Source organism: Miscanthus floridulus, chromosome 15 (assembly GCF_019320115.1).
Source record: "Miscanthus floridulus cultivar M001 chromosome 15, ASM1932011v1, whole genome shotgun sequence".
NCBI classification, from domain to species: domain Eukaryota; kingdom Viridiplantae; phylum Streptophyta; class Magnoliopsida; order Poales; family Poaceae; genus Miscanthus; species Miscanthus floridulus.
Window position 1 is genome coordinate 66674812 of NC_089594.1, and position 20562 is coordinate 66695373.

A 20562-nucleotide genomic window follows, 5' to 3' on the forward strand; every position below is an offset into this window, starting at 1 on the left:
CAGCACTGAGTCCGGGACTCAGGGGCAGGGGGCTTGGAGTCCTAGTTTGGACGGGGACCTAGACACCCGGGACAGGAGAGTGATGGGTTGGTCCCTGCTTGTGCCTGGGGTACAAGCGGGGCGTGTGTTTTCGGGGTACCTAGCTGGGGGCATTGATTCGCAAATCGCCGGGCTATCCGGTACGGCTTGTCTACGGTTTAGCATCGTAGTAAGAACTGAAAGATGGAAGATGGAAAAAGGAAGTCTGATTGCTTACCACCTGCTTGAAAGTAGCATAGGTGCTTACATAGAATGGTTAGTTAATGAACCAATGCGGCTATTAATAAAAATCCAATATAAGGACACATGCTTAGTAATGCTTCCTGCAAAGGCAATAAACCCACAGGCCAGATAGCCTTGCATATCCTTGGAGTCTTTTCTTTTCTCCTGTCGGGTAAGTCTTGCTGAGTACAAGTGAGTACTCAGGGTTTTATTCTCCCTGTTGCAGGTGACAGGTGGACGCTTGAGCTGACCTTTGTGTGTGGAGTCCTCCTAGTGGGCTCAGAGAGGAATTTCTTTTACGCTGCGATCGTAGTTGTTATTTATGACTCTCACCAAATACTTTTATCAATGAAAGTTTCTTCATCTGTTGTCGTAAGCTATATATCAATACTTCATCATGTCATTAATAGATGTTTATTTCCGCTGTAACTCTGTTCACATGTTTCTATTCCTGCTATTCAATTAAATTGTTTATAACTCTGATAATATGATTTCATTCCGCTGTTATATTAATAAATGTTATACTCTGACGTTCATGTAAAGTGATGTAAGAAATGGTTAAAAATGATGTAAGCTTTATTCTCTCATTTGTGATCCTGATGGCAAAAATGTGGATTTTCGGGTTCTTCCCCTGGGGTGTGCCCGACGGAACCGAGTAATTTAATGTTCTCCCTCGAGTGCTTAGTGTCTAATAGAAGACAAGCACTCCTGTGAGGCATTAAATTAGACGGTTCTGCTACAGAAGTGGGCGTGGGACACGGAGCGGTGCGGACGTCCAGACGCTAGCCCCCGTCCGAGCGTCCGGGCACTAGCTTTTGCCATATTGATAGGCCAATTTAGGGTGGAAGGACAATGGGAAGAATAATGAGTAGCACAGAGTTCCCAATACATATATACACGAGAGAAAGAAAGTATAAAAGTTGCTAGAGTGATTTGGAAATAGTTTAGAATTTCTGATGCAAAATCGTCTTCTATATTTTAGGAGTAATATTTTAGAAATATTCTCCCAACTTTTTTTTAGTCACTTATAAAACTAATTAATTTACCAATTGTTTTTTTTTTTGAACTATTGGAGATGCTCTAAGGCACTCTTTTGAAACGTAGAAAATTTTCTTGTTTTCATATTTTTTTTGTGAAACTGAATTTATTCTGAGAAATCCCTGTCGACTCAATTTTTTGCGTTCCAAATGGCTGAACTCTAGAATTTTTATATCTATATCTCTAATAATAAATAGACAAAATTTCTGCCATATATTTTTTTTATGCCCTCATCTAACTAATTCTACACGCTTCCGGTAGAGCAAAGCTCAGGTTCCCGTCCGGATCCTATCCGTATTTAGCTGATTTTTTCTACAGTCCGTCGCCGTCGCCGTCGCCGTATCTGGTTCGAGTTCGCGTTCCGCCCGTCGGCCTCCCTTCTTGCTAGAAATCTGGCCCAAACCTGCTTCACTTGTCGGCACAAGCAGCCGCTCACGCGCATGCCTCTGCACTAGGGATGAAAACGATATAGATATTTTCCGACCGTATTCGAAATCGAATTCGTTTAGAGGAGTTGAGATCTATCCATATCCAAGTTCAGATATCCAACATCCGATACCGTATCCATATCCAAATACTCAAATCAGCATATTTATGATGTCGATATCCAATCGTATCCTATCCGACATAGTTGACACTATCCATATTCGAATCCGAATCCGGACAGAAATATGAAAACAAATATAATATCGGTGATATCCGTCCGTATCCGATCCGTTTTTATCCCTACTCTGCACCCCCCGCCCAATGCACACGCTGCAGTTGCATGACGCCACGCGCAATCGCATGACACTGAGAGAGCCAGCGAAGCAAGCAGGCTGGTGCCGTGCCTAGCTCATTATTAGCTTGATGACATCAGTCAAATCTAAATAGGAAAAAGTCTACTTAACCTCCTCACCTTTTATACTTGGTCTACTTCACCCCCAACTATGAAACCGTCTGTTTTACCCCCTGAACTTTCTAAAACCGTCTATTTTACCCCCTGGGCGGTTTTTGACAAGCGGTTTTGCTACAGTAACAACGGGTCTGCTACAACAACGGTGGGTTGCTACAGTGCCGATGGTTTTGAATTTTTTATTTATTTTTGGTGAATTTTTTAAAAATCATAATAAATTATAGAAAACTCATAAAATGAAAAATCTAATTTTATTGGACTCCACATGAGTAGATCTACACAGTGAATATATAATACGGTATGCTTTAGTACAAAATTTTTTTTATAGCTTTAGATTAATTGGAAAATCCAATTTTGTCTGTAATTAATTAGAATTTATCTATAACTAAGTTATACATAGTCCAATGAGTACAAAATTTTTACTATAGTTCAAGCATACAATAATTAGCGTATCATAAAAATTTCATGACAATTGGACCATAGAAGCTGCAGCTATGAATTATTCTAATTAATTACAGATAAAATTAGATTTTCTAATTAATCTAAGGCTACTAAAGCATACCGTATTATATATTCACTATGTAGATCTACTTATGTGGAGTCCAACAAAATTAGATTTTTTATTTTATGATTTTTCTATGATTTACTGTGATTTTTCAAAGATTCACCGAAAGTAAAATAAAAATTCAAACCACCATTACTGTAGTAACCCCAACGTTACTGTAGCAAACCCGCTGTTACTGTTGCAGAACCGCTGTCAAAAACCGTCCAGGGAGGTAAAATAGACGGTTTTATAAAATTCAGGGCGTAAAACAGACGGTTTCATAGTTGGGGATGAAGTAGACCATGTATGAAAGATGGGGAAGTTAAGTAGACTTTTTCCAATCTAAATACGACCGTTTTCCTTTGGCCTCATTAGGTTAGAGCAAAATGAGGCTAGGATTTCTTCCAGGAAGTTAAGGCTTATATAAATTAGCTAATAGTTTCGGCCATGAATCCTTCCATGCAGTCATTCCCGGCGAAACGAACGGCCCCTTAGGAAAATAAATCCCAATATACCAAAATACAGATATAAATAAAGACATCATCAGCCGTCCCAAGATTTATGGCCACGATTAAAAGAACTCATACCCCTTCGCGGTGGACACAGTCCATGGTGGACCGCACCCTCGTCGCGTGGTCTGTTTCTCAATCTATCACCTACCTTTATTCATTAGGAAAAGTCCGTTTTTGGCCCTCCTAACTATAGCAGCAGTTTGGTTTTAGCCCTCCAACTTCAAAACCAGACACCCGTAGTCTGTCAACTCTGTAAACCAGATAGAAATGGCCCTCGTGCCGGCGCGACGGCGGTTTCCGCCCAGGTCAACCCGCGACGACCATAGTATTGAGTCTTTTTCATTTTCTATCCCTTCGCGACTACCGCGCGGTCAACGAGCGAGAGCAGAGAGGGAAGGACGAGCGTGGAGCCGAGTAGTTGGGCGGCCACGTAGAGCCCCAGGCCCCTCTGCCATCACTGCCACGTAGAACCCCAGCCTCCTCTGCTTCACCGGTCGTCTTCGTCGGTGCGCTGGACGGTGATGGATGACGGCCACCTCCTGGGACCGCGAGGTGCCCGAGCTCTGGCTGCCAGATCCAGCCAGCACGTGGCCAGCACAAAGCGCGAAGCCACGGCCGCAGCCTGACCGGCGAGCACGGACAGCCGGACCTCCACGGCGTCGAGCGGCCGCGCACGGGGAGGCAGGCGTCGAGCGGCCGCAGCTGGAGCTCCATGGCGTCGAAGGGCGGGCGTGCGGGGAGGGCGGGTGTCAAGGCCGCGACCGGACCTCCAGCGGCAGCTCGAACTCAGCACTGCGTGCGGCGTTGGCGTCGGCGCAGTAGGAGCCCGCAGCTCGTCACGTCGCCTCACCAAGCTCGGAGGATCGAGCTCGAGTTCGAGCACACTGTAGCTCCGCCTCGTCCTGCAACGGCTGCCGCGCAGGGGCTCCGCGTCTCCATTCTCCTCTCTTTACGCTGCCCGGCTGAGCAGTCAGCTCCACGCCGGAGCCCAGAGCCGCCGGTGCCGAAGCCGCCACTCTGCTCTCTCTCTCTCTCTCTCTCAGTTGGAAACAGGGGACCGGAGATGCTTCTTCAGATTACATGTGTATTTGTTGTATTTGGATATATATTTTTCTAAAGAAAAACGGGCGTATATTGCGTAGGCACGACGACACGGTGCAGGAGGACGCGCTTGGACTTCGCGCTGGGCTCGGCCATGCCCGGGACCTCGCGTATGCCGGAGCTGGCGGTAGCGGCTCGAATTGCATCGTATGGCCGGATTTCTGGGAGAGGCTCTGTTTCGAAGCTGGGCATGGAACCGGAGAGAGTCATGGAACCGGGTCCGGCCGCAACCGCGCCGCCGTGCGCCACGAGTGCCGGGACACCAGCCCCGCGAGGTCCTCGGCGTCGGGGGACGCCCCGGCGTCGTGCCTCGGCAGCAGCACGTCCATCGCCGTGGCGACGGAGCCCAGCAGCACCCGGAGCTCGGAGGCCGCCAGCTCGGCCTAATGGAGCTCTGATGGCCGGTTCAGGCGGGCCAGCTTGCCGACAGCGTCAGGCCGCGGCGGCCGTACGCCGGTGCGGGCTCCACACGTCAGGCCGGGAGGAGCAGCATGACCGCCGCGTCACGCCCGTGTCCTCTCTCTCGCCCGCATTGCCTCGCCCTGCTCGCGTTCGCGCTCGCCGCGGAAGAAACCGAGCTACAGCGACGCCGACGAGCTCCGCCGAGGCTCGTGCGCCACCGCAGCCGCGCCATTGCCTGAGCCAGCACGCCAGTAGCTCCGCCTTGCTTTGCGCCACCATCTCCACCCACTCGCAGCATCGATCGAGCCTAGGTGAGGGTCTATTGGCCACTTCCGCCGCCGCCCGCCATGACCGGGGCTCGCCGGACTTCGAGCTCCCCGTGGCCTACTATCACCGGAGCTCTCTCACTCCCTTCTCTTCCTTCCCTCGTCTTCCCCGCGAACCCTAGAAGCTCGTACAGAGCTTAGCCGCGCCCGCCATGGTCGGATTTCGCTGGAGCGCCGTCAGGCCCTCGTCGCCGTCCGCCATGCACGCCGCTGCCCTAGTTAGAGCTCGGTAGGGGTTAAACCCTAAGCACCTTTAGGTGCGGTTCGTCGCGAGGAGCACGCCGGTGCCCTCGGTTTCGTCGGATTCCTCGCCGCGAGGAGCACGCCGGCTGCGCGCCGAAGCGGAGGCCCTTGACGTCCGCGAACGGCGTGAAGTGCGCATCCAGCGTCCCCGGCGTGGCCGCGGCGGCGCTGCTGGACTTGGACTTCTTGGACGCCGCCCCCCAGCCCCGTCGTGGCTACTCTTGACGACGGCGAGGCGCTGGACAGGAGCTCGTCGAGGCGGTCACCGATGGCGTCGATTTCGACCTCAGCCTCGGTTGCGGCTGAAAGCACAGAGGAGGCTAGGGTCCATGGCGTCGTGCACGCGTCCGCGCGCACGCCAGTGATGGCAGAGGGGCCTGGGGCTCTACGTGGCCGCCCAACTGCTCGGCTCCGTGCTCGTCCTTCCCTCTCTGCTCTCGCTCGTTGACCGTGCGGCAGTCGCGAAGGGATAGAAAATTAAAAAGGCCCAATACCACGGTCGTCGCAGGTTGCCCGAGCGGAAACCGCAATCGCGCCGCGCGCGAGGGCCATTTCTATCTGGTTTACAGAGTTGATATACTGTGGGTGTCTGGTTTTGGAGTTGGAGGACTAAAACCAAATTGCTGCCATAGTTGGAGGGCCAAAAACAGACTTTTTCCTATTCATTATGCACATAATATTCTCAGAGTCTGATAGAACTAGCTAAGTACCATGCCATCTATAGTGAACTACAAATAGACCCTCAAAGGATTAAAAGGCTCCTTCAAAATAGTGTTTTAAGTATTTCGTTTTCACACAAAAATTACTACTAATTTTATAATTAATTTAGATGACAATACAAATAAGTTTTCAGTAAAAAAAACATTTCCAAAATGATTTAATGTTGATTTTTGTGAGCAGATTTACATTGATCCCTTTGATTTATAGGTTACGAATAACCACACAAGTTTGAACCGTTCGTTCTCATGATTGTCAAGAAATTGTTCAGCGGCTGGGCAATATGTATAGCAGTGCTCGTCTTAAAATTCCTTGTACAACTATTATGGCTGCAAACGTCATAGATTAACTCTTATTGGCATGGAAGGCCCATGTGCCACCAGCCGACCAACGGGGATGGAAAATTTAGATATTATAAACCTCCATGGTCTGAGTTATTTTAGTGAGAGAGGGTCATTGAGTCTTAGGGTAATTTGTCTGGCAGTTAATTTTTTCCCAAAAAAATTGCTGTTGTAACACATGTTCACATTTAACATATTTGATCAACTTGCAAGTGTGAACTTCGCTCAAACCTAAACAACCGTTGGCTATCAATGAGAAATATGGATCTACTTCCCATGGACCGCTCTTCCAGATACGTTTACTGCTTTATACACTGATCACAAAAAAAAATAACCATGCAAGCTTTGTTCTAATCTAATGTGTTATCCTCGGTTGTTAACGTCGACAAATCAATTTTTGTCCTAATGTTGTGATATGTTATTGCTCAACGGCTATATTCCCATAAATATTCTAAATTTCTAATGTTCGCCCTTGTAAGATGCAAGATACTTTGTTGTTAGCTGTCTAGAAAGCACATCGATTCCTTGTTTGCTGATGTGAGTAGATTGGCATTTCTGCTAAAGCTCTAGCAACTAGCCGTGTGTTTGGATTGGAGGCTGACGGGGATGGGACGGGACGACCTTTTATCTAGGGTTATTTGGTTGGGAGTCAAAGGGGATGGGCCAGGTTTTCGTAATTTGAGAGATTGACTCACCCCCTCTTCTCCTTGCGTCTCCACCAACCCAAGACGCAAGCCGAGGGCAATAGGCTTTAGAATTTATTTGATTTACTTAAGGTTGGATCAAGACTAATTAATAAATTTAATAAAAATAAATAGTTTGTCACTATTGGTACGAGAATCATACAATAAATCATGCGTGCGCACGGGTGTTTTTCTAGTATATATAAAAAAGAAATACAGTTCCATTGCCGCAAGATTCTGGTGTTCTTTTGTGGCTTCCAGGTGGGCCAGCTCGTACGGTCGTGGTGCCGTGAAATAGTTCCAACTTCCAATAATTGATAGTTCAGTTCAGTTGCGATTGCGACTTTGCGAAATATACCCCACCCTATAATACACCAGTTAGAATAAATCTACAGCCATACGATAAATGTCTGCTCCACAGTCATGACCTATGCTACATCTACACCCATGAATGCACCTAGAAAATATAACACCATCAAAACGGATACACCAGATTATCTCTTAGTCATTCTCTCATTACTCATCCAAATCCGACGGCTCATGTTTAGTGTGTCTGCCCTCCATCGCCCTCCCGTGGACCTCCCACGCGCATGCGCTGCAGGTCAGGCTCGCGTTGATTTCGGTAAAAGAGACTATAGTCTCTCGTCCCGTGCAACCAAACATGCGTCTTTAGCCGGGATCTCGTCGTTGCCACACGCGCCGCCATCTCCGCGCACGCCTGCCGGGGCCGCACGCGCCGCCGCCTCCGCCTCTTCGTCTTCCTCTGCCAGTCCCAGCATGTGAGCCTGTAAGCAGACAGGGGCCGCGATGCTGCGCTCGCGTGGCCTCCCCTCCTCCATGGCCACGCGACCTGGTGCCCCGTCGAGGTCTTCTCCTAGAGCGCGTGACACCGAGGTCTCCATCCCCTGCCCACAGCCCCACGGTAAGTCCCAATCCGACCTCTGATTTTGGATTGTGGAACCCTAGAGCAGTTCAATTTGTAGTATGTGATGCTCCGTACTTCTGCTCCAAGGGATTTCCCTGCATCAGCTTTTCCATCCTGCATCTGCGCAAGGAATAGATGGATGCTGCACAAGGAACAAATGGATTTGGTTATGGTCCGATGTGAGAGTTAGGGATTGATATTGGAGAATTGTGTCGTCAGGTTTTGCTTATTCTTATGCAAATATAGTATTATCAAATATTTGATTTATCAATGAGAATAGGCTGTAGTTTTTTGTTGTTACATTTTGAAAGGATACACATTGATTTTTCTGTTGTTACATTTTGAAAGGATACGCATTGATTTTGTCTTGCTCGTCTTCCTTTCAGTACAAGCCTGTGTCATGTACCCTGCAGGCACACAAAGAAGACAAAATTGAGGTTCATTATCATGTAAGTATATGATCTATATACCTGTTTAGCCTTGCTGTATTTTTCATATTAATTTTTCAGTGATGTAGCCTTGTAAGGGATTGCTCTCATATACAGATATGGCTTAACTCACACAGTTAATATAGCTACGCAGAAGAACTGAGCTAATTGCTTGGCAGTATGATCTTTGTAGATGCAATATCTTGTCTCATATATGGTTTGCCTTTTCATGTTTGATTAAAAAAAACTCGACCTATGGGGGGTTATGACGGCCCCCGGGTTTTCCGTTAAGAAGATCTTCTCACACAGATCGAGAAAACCCCCGAACCCCCGCCCCCATCCTGACGCAGGAGGTGCCGTAACCCTGTGAGAACCGGGCCGGAGCCTTCCACTGCGCTTTGGCACATGGGGACGGGCGAGGGGATTTTTTTAACCTCAGCCTGAAATCCGCTCCCACGGGGAGTCGAACCTAGGACCTGAGGAGTGCCGCTGGGTCACCTAACCGTTTGAGCTAGGCGCCCTTTGGCTTCATATTTGATTAAAGCACTCCTTGGTACTTTTCATGTGCTAATTGTCTCACTGATGGATCAGTTTTTTATTGTAGCTATGACAGGGGTGACCGTTCGAATACTCTTGGAAATGTCCAAGTGATAAAAGGTTATTGTCCTTCACTATAACAATAAACTTTCTATGTTTATCTATGGTCCAGTGTCCATACTAAACTGCATAGGGCTACCAGCATGTTCCTGTTTGTTCGCTCGGGAAATAATACAGAGTCTCGCTCGATGGGAGCTATGGATGAAGGAGATGTAGTATTTGGTGCCAGTGCTGAAGTGGACCTTGATTCACAGGTTTGATCATTTTCCTTTGACCCCATTTGTGTGTTTTAGCATGGTAACATGACAATAGTTGAATATCTATATTTTCCAATATTTTGTCTTGATACTGGATTAGCGAGAGAGTTCTCAGAATTCAACTGGGATATGGCGTAACTGTGACAAACACCGAAAAAGCAGGTTTTTTTCATAAATTTTATCTTGTTTTGTATTTTACCATAGCATTAGTACGGGCAAACTAATATATATAAGAGAAAAGAGACGGGGGCAGCCTACGCACCATGCAACTCCACACATTCTGCTTTCACAGGTCGGTGTGAGCCCTTCTGCCAACTCAATCGATTCGATCCGCGGACGCCAGATGATTGGATTTAAGTTTTTCGGATTTTAAGGTTTGATCCATGGCATCAAAGAGGATCCTCAAGGAGTTGAAGCACCTTCAGAAGGACCCGTCCACCTCCTGCAGTGTAGGTGATTTTGACTGAAATAACTCAAAACTGAATTCAGGCCGACCAATAAAAAGGATGACGACTCCAGTTTTAAACTTCTAATGTAGCATAAACTTTTTGTGACTTTAGTCATAAGATAGAAAGTTTCTGGGAATAGCCTTGATGAAAGCAGAAGTAAACAATTGTTAGATTTAGGGTTGAGGAATGTTGTGCACTGAAAGAAATATATAGGTCTTACAAAATATTTGTTTATTACTTTTCATACGGAAAATGCCAATTCAAAGGAAGCCATTTTTTAACATTGGTTTCAATTTTCAAACAATCTGTGTACTATTTGACTTATTATGCATGATTTCCATTTGAATATTAGTTCCTATACTTGATCTTTGATGTGTAGGAGAATCATTAGAATTGCTCATGTCAAGGATCTCGAATAAATTAAGGATGGAGCAAGAGATCACAGTATGATCAGGAATTGGTTCACTTAATGGAAACTAGGGATAATTAGGAATTGGTTCCAGTCCGTTACATGATCAAACTGTATGAATGATAGGTTCAGTATGTCATGTCTTTCATATCACTGTTTTGGCATTTTGGCAATGGTTCAGTAAATGCAATGCCTTGTCTATGGGAAGACAGTGTAGTTTCATTTTATTCTTAACTATGGAAACATAGAGTAAATGCAATGCCTTGTTTTTATCTCTCGGTTCATGTCAAGTGATTTTGAAGTTTATTTTTCCAAACTTTCTCTGGGGTACCATTAGTTTATTATGCTTGTCTTATCATATTAGCAAAACACCGAACTTTCGGTGCTTAGTTTAGCGCTATGAAACAACTTTTACAAAGCATAATTAGCTAAATACTTTAAATTTGATAGAATTAACTTTGTTATGTATAAGTGTTTTTTGCATTATATACATGGTCATATACAATTATGTGAAAAGTGAACTATGAAAAAAAAAAAATCGTCGTTTGGTCGTTTTTATATGCATCTCTGAACGAAGTCGTGGCGTTAGCACGGGCGTAGTTCCATAGTTGAGTTCAGACTTCAGCCACCACGGATGGAGCGGGGAAAAGTACGGCAAGTTTCCCCCATTCGTCTTTCGAATCCCTATAAATGTGCTCCAGCAGAAACTGCAGTGCCAGTGCAGTCTACAGACTGCACAGCAAGCGAGCGCCACCACCACGACGCTTCAAGTGGCGGAGCAGAGCTGCAGCTAGCGTCCGATGCCGCCGAAGCGGCGGCGGGAGGGCAGCGGCGGGTCCGGCGGCGGCGGCGGCGGCGGGGGAGGAGCAGGAACAGGAGTTGGTGGTGATGCTGGTGCTGGTGGCGGAGCCGGAAGGCGGCCAACGCAACCGCCTCCGCCGCCGCCTCGTGCGCCAGCGCTAAAGAGGCGATGCCGGTCGTTCGACCTGTCAGTAGCCTTTCTTTTCTATAATATATTCTTTCTTTTACCTGTCACTAAATATCTTTTTTTTTAATATTCTTTCTTGGCTACTTTTATATCTGTTCACCTTTAATCTTGATCCCAATACTTTACAATGTTTTTTTTTCTGTATGTAGGACAATTTCTTATATGCAAGGTAGAATCTTTTTTTTAACACTAGCAAGGTAGAATCTTGAGCCAGTTTCGTATGTGTGTATATTTTGCAGTGAGATTAGAGGCTGCAGGCACATTCAGGAACTCACCACCAGGGTGGAGGCGATAGAGGATGCCATTAGCCGGGTAATCATATTCATATGAACGCTACCTAACCGCTGGATTATTGCTCCTGTACTCCCTTCTTAAAGGTGGGACCAGGCTGGGCCAAGGCGAGGGTTAGCCAAACCTCCTCAAATTTTCTCCTTTTCGTTTTACAGATACCGGAAGAGCTGAGAAAAGTACTTGCGAGCCATTTCAACATTATTCCTGGGTAATTTTAACGTCATAAGCTTCTGCAACCTGTGTTATTACTTATTAGACTCATGAACTACAAATCTTATCTGAATCACATGCTCATTGTATCTGCAGAGCAAGAATTGAAAAGAACCTGCCTCCAACCTACAAACTTGTTTTCGTGAATAGCATGAGTGATGAAATATTTACAAAAAGGGATGTCCGTGCGGTGGATGGGGGTCAAATCAGGGTTAAAATGGTTGTAAACAATCAGCAAGATAACAATTGTTCCCGTCTTCTTTCCTCCAATGTCAAGATTGTAGTTCTCGATGGTGACTTCAATGCGGATAATCGTGAGGGCTGGACACCTGACGAGTTTGATGACCATATAGTACGTCCACGTGACAAAGTTGGGGCGGTGCTTACGGGAAAGCTGGATGTTAAACTGAAAGATGGTGAGGCTTGTCTCCATGACATTACTTTCATTGATAATTCCAGCTTCACAAGGAGTCGAAAGTTCAGGCTTGGAGTAAAGCTTCTTGATGATCTTGGCGAGCGAGTTCAAGAAGGTGTAACTGAACCTTTCACTGTTAAGGACCGCCGTGGAGAAGGTAATCCTGAAACTGAGTTTGAAATTTGTACCTTCCATTTTGTACTTTTAAAATTCAAAACATGGATCCATATGTTTCTTACATTTACAGGATACAGAAAGCGTGAAATTCCAAGGTTAGATGATAAAGTATGGTGCCTGAAAAAGATTGGAAAAGGTGGTGTCTTCCATAAGGCATTGGAAGCTAATGGCATTTCTTCGGTGGAGGACTTAATGAGGTTGTATTATAAGGATGAGAAAGCTCTGCACAATGTAAGAAAACAGTCTTGTTCATACCTTTTCTCATGGTTCGATCTTGATCGTTGTCACAGGCTAATTTTTTATATATGTATAGATTCTCGATAATGCCCCACCGTCTGCCTGGAAAGCTATTATTGATCATGCTAAGAAGTGCGATCCTGGGAGATCCCTTTACTCTCACTTTATTGAAGACAAGAACATTAGGGTGTACGTCAGTTCTCTGGGTCAGATTGTTGGAGCAACAATAGCTGGTCAATATAATGCTTTTGGTGATCTTGATACGCTTAGGAAGGTACTTTTTCCTGATACTCACAGTGATATCCACTATAAGTACATTCATGCTCAGATATTTGTTCACATACTATCAGCGCAATTCACATCAAATAAGTACATTAGCAAAAGGACTTTTTGCTTTGGGGCATATAATTTGCTTCTGTTGTTTTGTGAAATAAGCAGCATGAAAATGAAGTAAATCTTTGTTTTTTATTGGTAAAGCATTTTTTTTAACAAGTGAAGAAAACAGATGCCACAACATATTGAGTGGCTGAAGAAAAAAATCTAAATTGTCATTCACATCAATGTAATAGACATGGAGAGGTCCTGAAGTTGCAGAATAAAGTGTTGATAGGAAAATTTTAGTTTTTCTTATTGCTATGTATGAGGAAAAATTCTGGGAAACACTGTGCGAAGTTACTATATTTACCTTTGCAGGCCCAATTGGAAGAACTAAGCAAGGATGCATATAAATGTATAACCTACCATCATCATGATTATGAAATGTATAATGGCCAGCCAAGGCCAATTAACTGCAGCGCACTCCAGGAATCTATCATTCCTGGGCATAAGCCTACTGAACCTGATGGTGAAGACTTGTTAAACTGTATATATTTTCCTTGTTTCAATCAAAATTGTTTGTGACATGAAAGCTTTAGTGTTTCCAGATCAAACTATTCACGAAGCAGATGAGCAAGGAACTTCAAAGGTCAATGGATTTTCTGGCACTCTCTCCCAGCAGTGTATATTTGGAAGGATTGGATCTGTGAGTGAGGACCTTATCTTCTGTACCAGAAAACAATGAAACTGTAAGTAATGCCTATTATTTAGCAGTGGCCTGAAATTAAACTGCAGTTCAATCACAGCAACTTTCTTATAATTTGGCTGCAACAGATATGGTTCACAATTCAAGTTTTTAGTGTTTTATATATGCATTTAATTTTAATCTGGGCCACATAAGATTTTATAAATCAGTATGACTGCCAAATTTTTATTGTTGCTACAAAGGAAATGTTCCATGTAATAAGTACTTTCATGTTTTCCAAAATCTTTTTCCGTGGTTAAGGATTGCTTGGAAACTGCCCTCTCAGTTGTTTTAGGATTTCCCTTTAAGAAAGCATTGAAGCACTTTCTTTTCATATTACTGACTCAACTGCACATTGCATTCTCCCAGGATGCGTCTTTTGACATCGATGTCCAGATGGGCTCTGGTACTGGATTTCAGTATGAAGCTCCGGAAGCAAATTACACTGCAGGTTCAGTAACACTTCATTGCCTGAACACTGCTTCAAGCGAAATTATAGCATCAGTAGCACTGGATCAAACAGCCTTGGCAATCCATCAGGAGGATTATCAGACGTCTTTCATAAACAATGGTACCTACTGACATCAAATTTCACGCAACTATTCCTATCCTATCTATAACTAAATGAAGTTGAAGGACATACACTGAATGGTATTTTCTTGCAGGTCCTTCACTTGGTCACTGGTATCCAGAGCAAGAGCATCTAATGGCTTCTCAGTATGCATCTCCTTTCCCACCGAGTATGCAAGCTGGTGATCCTGTTTTGTCGACACAAAGCAGTTTTAACATGGATGACTTTTTCAATGACCTCCAGCACGAAAAACCTCAGTTCTGCGCACCCATTGTGAGCAAGCTGCCAACATCAGTTGGCAGCAGCATGACGAAGCTGCCCGCCTGTCGTAGGTGGGTTAAATTGAGCGCGCTTGTCAAGTGGAAGGCTATAATGAGGGCTTCAAAGAGAGCAAGACTTGTGTTTGAGCAAGAAAGTTGGAGCCCCTGACCAGTCCACACAAATGAAACTGCTGTTGGCATTTCGTTCTTGCAGTAGTCTAAATTCTGTGTGGTGGCTTTATTGTATTCATTGTTTAATCTGTATTAATATTCGTTATTGTATTCATTGTTTAAACTCAAAGAGAGCAAGACTTAATGTTTGTACTGTGATGTACCCATATGGTGAGATTTTTGTAACTTACCATAAACTTGCTACTTGTAATGCTGGTAGTCCCAAGTTGTCTGTAAAATATAATAAAGATGGAATGATGTCATTGTTGCATTTGTCATGCTTTAAGCTGAAACTTTCTGAAACTTCTTCATGTAGAATTCAGAACTGGACATCGAATTGAAAGTAATGACGTTCAGAATAAACCAGAGAGAATCTACGTGCGTGTGTGGAAAGTAAATGTACTAAGAGCTAACTCCGAGGTCAAGCAAAAGGAACCTGAAATAATCGATCCCCCTGTCTTTCAGAGAAGCTGCAAGGATAACGGCCTGAAAATACAGCGAGAAGCCGCTGTCTTTTCCGGGCATCCTCCCTACAACTTCTCAGATTTTTCCCGACGGGATTAAACAAGTTCTATATCATCTGAGCGTACGCGGTTTATTAGAATTATGCGAGATTAACGCGTTGTGTGGCGAATAGGTTAAAAATCTACGCGTCGGGTCAGTATCGTTGATTCTTGGAGAGGTCGTCGCCCTCGGTCGTTGCCTCCTTTTGCTACAACCGAGAGCAAGTGGCAGGTGGTTATCTTTTCAATACTCTGCCACTGCCAGTTCACAAGTTCAAATGCAATTCGATCGAAAAACGTCGACAAGTTCAAATGTAACGCGCTTATATATACATACGCAGGCTATCCTCTTTCCCGAGGCAATGGGGTTCTAATAATGTAGGAGTGGTAGTAAAGCTTGCTTGTTCCTTGTGTTCTTCTTCCTTACCGTAGTTTTGTGTCATTTGAAAGATTTGGTGTACTCTCTCTTTTTTTCTCTCTATTTTTTTCCGCAAAAATGTAGCTGTGAGAAAACATGTATCCGATCGAATCGAGGCCAAAGATGACTCGAACCTTGTGACAGGACCGTAGATGGGGAGATCACGCACCACTTGAACCGGACTCTCGCAATGTAGAAGAATTTTCCAGATGAAGATTCTGCGTGAATCTGTGAGTAGAATCCTACCTGAAGGGACGTGAGATTGTACATTATAAACAGTAATAGGTAACAAATCATGTTTACTGACCATGCATTTGCAAATAACTTTATGCCTTGTTCGGATGTAGTCGGATTTGCATCAATCTACATGTGTTGGGGTGGATTGGCGTGGAATTTAGTTTAAATTCCACTCCAATCCACCCTAACATCTGTGGATTAAGATAAATCCGACAACATCCAAACAAGACCTAACGTTGTACCAAGTGGTAGGATATATGATTAGTATATACTATTTACATGACAGCACCATATATAACAACCAGGGAACTAATTAATAACATGATTCAACTACATGGAACATAACAGCGTGACTTATCATATGTTTTTAACAATGTGAACCATATCTTATTGTTATTATTCATTTGAGTCCCCCAATAGAGCCTCAATGTTTATCCTCACAAAAAAATGAGGAAAAAAGATAAATATTAAAAATTCTTGAATATGGCTGTTAATCACTGATAATAATACCAATAAAATATAGTCCATTTTCTAAAAAATGCACACCACTGGCATTATAAAAAACAGCATAAAGTAATCCCTCTGTCCCATAACAAGAGTCATTCTAGCCTTTCCAAATTATTTATCATTCTCACTTTTCAATGCACATTTCTCTTTTCCAAATACCATACATCTCTCTCTCTCTCTCTCTCTCTCTCTCTCTCTCTCTCTCTCTCTCTCTCTCTATATATATATATATATATATATATATATATATATATATATATATATATATATATATATATATATATATATATATTCTTCTCGTTTTTTGTGCACCATACCTTTTTCACTCCTTAATTCCCATGGCTAGAGCTAAAATAACAAATAATACGAGATGAAGGGAGTAACTCTCAAAATCTACATCCAATCTACACACATGTGCCATTATGAAACATTACTTAAAGTAACATCCTATAAAGGTATGGTGCACTTGTTGAACCTATCATACATGTCTATGCCACTCTCCCCCATGGCCATCATGCTTTTCAACACATCTTTGTGGACTAAACACCTATATATTCATCTTACATGAAAACATTAGTCCACCAATGTTGTCATTTAGTTACCAAAACTAAACTAGGTCTTTCAGCACGGACAAGTGTTGCACAGGACACCCTGCTCCTCTTCACATGTGTGGGGGTATTAACCCCTATACCCTTACGGCTAGGCTTGGGCCAGCTCGGATCAGAGGGTCCGGTCCACTAAAAGACGACGTGCGGCCAGGCCAACCTGTTCGGAGTCCCGCGCAAGGAGTAAGACAGATTTGGCGATCAAGCAAGATCCTGGTCGGTTAGAATAGGAATCCTTATTCGGCCACCTATGGCAATTGTAACTGGCTAGGATTAGTTTCCAGATCTGTAACCATGTCCCCCGGACTATATAAGGCGGGCAGGGGACCCCTCTAAAAACACCTCTCATTGACATACAGTAATACGATCAGACGCAGGACGTAGGTATTACGCCTTCTTGGCGGCCGAACCTGGATAAAACCTCGTGTCTATTTTACGTCACCATCTTGTTTTGTGGCTTGCGCATCTGTCTGCCGATAATCTACTACCTTGGGCATACCCCTAGGTAGACTGCCGACCATATTTCATCGACAGTGGCGCGCCAGGTAGGGGGTGTGCGTACTGCTCTCCAAGCGAACAAGATGGTCATCATCCCCGGCTCCATGGCTACACCGAACGGCCTCACGTTCACCGTCGGTCAGATCACCTGGACCACCGGCTCCGACGACTTCATCGCCATGATCACGGAGGAGGCGTGGATTCAATCTGCGTCGACCGCTGCTTCACCTGCATCGGCTACGGCTCCGACCACGGTGGATACGGCTCCGACCACGGTGGATCTGGCTCTGACCACGGTGGATCTGGCTCTGACCATGGTGGATCTGGCTTCGACCACGGTGGATCTGGCTCCGACAATGCCTGCATCGCCTTCAGCCACGCCGACAACCCATCGTCCGCTTCCCCGCTACAAAGGGAAGCAGATCGACAACATCGACCTGCTCGACTCCATCGATCGGGTCGGCACTAAACTCGCTGAAACCCTAGCTCTGGTAAGTTCAATTCAAAGTCAACCTAATGAGCAGGTAACCGCTCCCCACAACAGATCTACCCGACCAGCTCGGGCCAGTCGTCCTGCACAACTTGGTACAGATCTCGTGGTCATATCTACTCCTGAAGGGTGCTCTGCTCGTCGCCAGCCAGCTTCTACGACGGGTCTCCGGCTCTCCGAGTACGAAGCCTCAATGGGGAACTACCAGGCCTAGCCCTACGGTCTGCAGAACGCTGCCTCCAACTACGCTTACAGTATACAACGCTGCTCGGGTCTGCGTTCTGTACTCTGACCTCGGCCAAAGCCATGCAACTTCGTCAACATGGTCCAGATTGAGGATTGTCAAGAAGGATCGGTCCACACAGTTCAAGAGGGTGGCTGCTCGTCCGGCACCGCATCTAATGCCTCTGTTCGCACCGAGCTCCAGAATCACGACGATGAAGGCATCAAATACGATCTGGATATCCCAGACCATGCCCCGGGATACCCATGATTCCCATCCTTCCCACCAAGGCGGGGAGACTTGATCAACGTTGTCAGTAATGACAAACCACCGGCGGTCGGCGAGATAGAGCAAGAAAGGCTGGCACGCGAAGCACGCAATATTGATCGGTTTAATCACCGACAAATTGAAGTCAAGTCGGAAGAGGAGGCACGACGTATAAGGGTCCAGCCACGCGACCTCAACAATGCCTTCGACAGGGTGGGGGACAAACAGGTCTTCAGGACTCCAAGCGCCAACGTAGCCGTTACTATGGCGATAATGCAACGGCTACCCAATACCCCGGAAACCCAGGTAGTTCGCGATGATATACAAGCTTACCTAACGGCTGCTATGGCCTAGACCACAGAGATCGTAAATCAAGCCTGGGCTCCATCCGTCTCAGTCGAGTCAAGCCACAGCCGCCAGTACTCAAGTCGCTCACAGCCACCCAACCAACGTGGCTCACGCAACAACAACCCATCAGACAACCGTCAAGGCGAAAACGGTGGCCATGATGGTGGTCGGGATGACAACCGCCGTCGGGAGGACAACCGTCGCGATGTTCGGGACGACAACCGCAATAATCACCGCAAAAACCACGGTCGCAGGGCTAATCTGGATGGCAACCGAGATCGCCATGATGGCAATAACGATCTCCGCCATTACCTCGGAGGACATGATCTGCGCGACCGCATCAACCAGAGAGCCAACGATCGTGCATCCCACGAAAGCTATCGCCGTATGGAATATGATACTGCCCACGGCCCACCGGGTTTGAAGCAGTTTACTCCGTACCTTCACCAAGTCATATGGCCCAAGAACTTCAAGCTCGAAAAACTTTAGAAGTATGACGGCAAGGAGAACCCTGAATTATGGGTCATGCTCTATGAAACCGCGTGCAGATCAGCCATGGCTGATGAGCACATCATGTCTAACTACTTCACAGTCGTTGTTGGTCATGCAAGTCACCAATGGCTGGTCAGCTTGCTGGCGAACTACTTCGATTCCTGGCAAGAACTCAAGCAAGCTTTCATTGACAACTTCATTGCCACTTGCGAGCAACCCGGCAACAAATATGATCTGCAGCGGATTCGAGATCAGAAAGATGAGCCACTGTGCGAGTACGTCCGGCGTTTCTCAGAGATGCGCATCAAGGTCCCGTCAATCTCCGACAGCAAGGCAATCGAGGCTTTCATCACTGGCCTCTGCTTCCACGATGCTCTAAGGGACAAGCTCCTCCACAAGAGACCTGAATCGGTCACAGCGCTCCTAGCCACCGCTAAGAAATATGCGGACGCCGACGATGCTAAAAAGATAATTATCGAAGAAGCAGCAAGGGTTCCACGTTTCGACCACCCCCCACACCGCGACGACTACCACGGCAACCGTGGTCGGAACGACAATTTTGACCGCCGCAACCAGCGCAATGACTCCCGCAACCACCGCGACCAACGTAATCAACGGCGTAACCGCCGTGATGATTACAAGGGCAAGCATGCTCAGGAAGACAACGGCGAGGTCAACACCATCAAAAAAGGTGGCGGATGTCGTAACTACGAAGAAGACTACGCCAAAGCATTGAAAGGGCCCTGTGAAAGGTCCTAATGGCTAGAGGGGGGGTGAATAGCCTAATAAAATTTCTACAACAACACTTAACAAAGTGGTTAGACAATTATGAGGCGAAGCGAGTGTTGCGCTAGCCTACTTAAAATGCAAGCCACCTACCACAATTCTAGTTTAGATAGTGTTTATTCACACAATAGCAAAGACACTATCCTATGTTAGTGTGCTCTCAAAGACTAACTAAAGAGCCACACCAACCAAGCAAGCAAGCTCTCACAACTAGCTACACTAAAGAGCTTGTCAACTAGTTTGCGGTAAAGTAAAGAGAGTGATTAGGATAGTTATACCGCCGTGTAGATGAAGTACCAATCAATCACAAAGATGAATAACAATGGAGACCAATCACCTCGGAATCAAAGGATGAATCACAATGATTTTTACCGAGGTTCACTTGCTTGCCGGCAAGCTAGTCCTCGTTGTGGCGATTCACTCACTTGGAGGTTCACGCGCTAATTGGCTTCACACGCCAAACCCTCAATAGGGTGCCGCACAACCAACACAAGATGAGGATCACACAAGCCACGAGCAATTCACTAAAGTACCTTTTGGCGCTCCGCCGGGGAAAGGTCAAGAACCCCTCACAATCACCACGATCGGAGCCGGAGACAATCACCACCTCCGCTCGACGATCCTCACTGCTCCAAGCCGTCTAGGTGGTGGCAACCACCAAGAGTAACAAGAGAAATCCG

At 45.6% G+C, this 20562-nt stretch overlaps 1 pseudogene; it reads left to right on the forward strand.

The window, feature by feature from the left end:
* The first annotated feature begins 7681 nt into the window (after window positions 1-7681).
* Window positions 7682-14777, forward strand: LOC136506729 (calmodulin-binding protein 60 C-like; annotated as a pseudogene).
* Window positions 14778-20562: the final 5785 nt, after the last annotated feature.